A 3,468-nucleotide genomic window follows, 5' to 3' on the forward strand; every position below is an offset into this window, starting at 1 on the left:
TCCCAAAGGCGCGGGATTACAGGTTGAGCCACCGAGACCGGCTCTGACTTCGGTTTTCAAAGATCCCTCTGGGGAACCAAAGTCAGGCCCAAATTTTACCTGTACAATGACCATTTGTATACCTAATCCTGAGTTGTACCCCACATCTTTAAAATATAAACAAACAAACAATGATCCCTCTGGCTCCTAAGTGGAGACACACGACAGAGGGGCAAGGGTGGAATCAGGGAGCTCATGGAGGAGGCAGCTACAATAATCCCTGTGAAAACAATGGTGGCTGGACCAGAGTGCTGGAAGGTGTCACGCAGTGATCGGCTTCTGGGTATATTTTGGTAGTAAAGCTAATAGAATTTGCTGTAGACCAATGTGGGTGTGAGAGAAAGAGTTAGGGAACTGTGAGCATGGAGTTATCTTTTATCAGGAGATGGAAGATGGTGAGGGTAGCAAGATTTTTAGGGACCGGGGTGAAGAATCAGTAGTGTGAGCTGCTCAGACTACTGGGTCAGGAGTTCAAGGGTGATGGAAACATGAGAGCTGTTTGGAATTTGTAGCAGAGAGGGTCCCAGAGAGAGAGACAGCTGGCACACTGGAATCGAGAAATTTGAGGAGGGTTTAATAAAAGGAGTCTTTGCAAAAGAGTAGCAGGGTGTAAAGAAAGGAGAGGACAGTGGAGGCCCCCAGGGCTAGTAACAGCGGGGACTTAACCATCCATAGTTCTGAAGGGGTGAGTGTTGCTGGAACCTGAAGACTTCTAAGTGGAGAAGACAACATCCAACTTGTGTGATTCCATTCCAGAATGAGATTTGTTTTTTTTTTAATATGCCAATTTGTATGTTGCCAAGTATGGTAGCTCACGCCCAGCACTTTGGGAGACAGAGGGAGGAGGACTGCTTGGGCCCAGGAGTTCGAAACCAACCTGAGCAACATAGACCTCATCTCTAAAAAAAAATTAAAAATTAGCCAGGTGTGGAGGCTCACACCAGTAATCCCAGTACTTTGGGAGGTGGAGGCAAGAGGATTGCCTTGAGCCCGGGGGTTTGAGACCAACCTGGGCAACGTGATGAGATCTTATCTCTACAATGAATCAAAAAATTAGCTGGGCATAATGGACACACCTGTAGTCCCAGCTACTTGGAAGGCTGAGGTAGAAGGCTGCCTGAACCTAGCAGGTTGAGGCCGCAGTGGCCATGAGCATGCCACTGCACTCCAGCTTGGGTGACAGAGTGAGACGCCAACTAAAAAAAAAAAATTAGCCAGGCATGGTAGCCTGTGCCTGTAGTCCCAGCTACTTGGGAGGCTGAGGTGGAAGGATTGCCTGAGCCCAGAAGGTCGAGACTACACTGAGCCATGATTGTATACTCTAGCCTGGAGTGATGGAGCAAGACCCTGACTCAAAAAAAAAAAAAAGTGTGTATGTTGCCAACCTACCGGAGCTGGGGCCTTTGGTGGAAGAATGCAGGCAGTCCATGGCAACCCTATAGGGGGGATATGGATTCTGACCTCAGTCTCCGCCCTTCCTCCTTCCTCCAGAGCCCTCAGAAAGTCAGAGGGCAAGGGAGCCCATTGATGGAGCCCATATGGGTCAGTCCCTGCCCAGAGCAGGGAGGAGAAGGGTGGTGAGTGAGTCTGGAGCGCATGGAGGCCATGCACAGAGAGACCAGCAGTGAAGGAAATAGGCAGAGCCGTCAACTGGAGAAGGAGCCTCTTAGGGAGTGACTGCAGATAGAGAAGGGACCCAGATCGCTGCCCTAGGGCCCTCCAATATTTAAAACTTAAGAGATAAAATATAACCAGGAAGGGATTCTCGAAAGGAGCAGTCAGTGACAAGGGAGAACAAAGAATCATTCCTGAGGCCAAATGAAACAAGTGTTTCTAGTAGGAGAGGGTTGGAGGCGGGTCTAGTAGGATGAGAGCTGTGGGTGTGTGTGTATGTGAACAACAGACAGACTATTTCTGGAAAGTAATAAACAAAAATTCTTTTTTTTCTTTTTTTTGAGTGGGAGTCTCACTCTGTCGCCCAGGTGGAATACAGTGACACGCTCACGGCCACTGCAGCCTTGACCTGCTGGGCTCAGGTGATCCTTCCACCTCAACCTTCCAAGTAGCTGGAACTACAGGCATGCGCCACCCTGCCCAGCTAATTTTTTGACTTATTGTAGAGATGAGGTCTCACCAAGTTGCCCAGGTTGGTCTCAAACCTCTCAGTTCAGGCAATCCTCTCTCCTCGGCCTCCCAAAGTGCTGGGATTACAGGCTTGACCCACTGTGCCAGGCCTAATTGTTTGATTTAATTGTAGAGATGAGGTCTCACCAAGTTGCCCAAGCTGGTCTCAAACTTGTGGGCTCAGGCAAACCTCTCACCTTTGCCTCCCAAAGTGCTGGGATTATAGGTGCGAGCCACCACACCCGGTCAAACAAAAACTCCTTTTTTTTTGAATTGGAGTCTCACTCTGCTACCCAAGCTGGAATGCAGTGGCACGCTCACGGCCACCACAGCCTCAACCTGCTGGGCTCAGTCATCCCTCCCCTCAGCCTTCCAAGTAGCTGGAACTATAGGCGGGTGCCATCACACCTGGCTAATTTTTTGTTTTACTGTAGAGATGAGGTCTCACCAAGTTGCCCAGACTGGTCTTGAGCCACCGCGCCTGGCCACAAAAACTCTTAATAGTGCCTCTAGCAGAAATACCTAGAAGAAAGGAGATCTACTTTCATTTTCTTCCATTTTAATTGTTTTAAATCATGTACATGTATAAGTTTTATCAAAGGGAAAAAATATGGTTGGTTTTGTTTGTTTGTATTTTAAAAAAGGCTTTCTCATGGCAAGAGAGATATAGTTTCATAGAAAAAGCAGATTCACCTGGGCGTGGTGGCTCACGCCTATAATCCTAGCACTTTTGGAGGCTAAGGCTGGAGGGTTGCTTGAGCCCAGGAGTTTGAGACCAGCCTGGGCAGCACAGTGAGACTCATCTCTACAAAAAAAAAGTCAAATAGCTGGGCATGGTGGCTCGTCTCTGTAGTCCCAGCAACTCAGGAGACTGAGACGAAAGGATCTCCTGAGTCCAGGTGGTAGAGACTGCATGCAGTGAGCCCTGATCATGCCACTACACTCCAGCTTGGGCAATAGAGTGAGACCCTGACTAAAAAAAAAAATGCAGATCCACATTTTTCCCTATTCAACTGGAAGGCAGCCTTGGGGCAGCCCTGGGACTTGAGGAAGAGAACTGATGGGATCTGGGAGTGGCAGGACAGGGAAAAGCATCTTCCCTGGAAGCATCTTCTCCCTGTGCCAGGCCAGTCAGTGACTTTAGTAGCAGTGACGTCTGAAGTCCAGTTTAAACCATATCCTGTTATGTGCTATAATCCCACTTAATTACTTGTCCCCTCCTCCACTCAATCCAAGACTTTAAGAAAGTTTTAGCTGGGCTCGGTGGCTCAGCCTGTAATCCCACGCCTTTGGGAGGCTGAGGTG

The sequence above is a fragment of the Carlito syrichta genome, unplaced genomic scaffold (genome assembly GCF_000164805.1).
Source record: "Carlito syrichta isolate Samal-C Ts95f unplaced genomic scaffold, Tarsius_syrichta-2.0.1 Scaffold315530, whole genome shotgun sequence".
NCBI classification, from domain to species: Eukaryota; Metazoa; Chordata; class Mammalia; order Primates; family Tarsiidae; genus Carlito; species Carlito syrichta.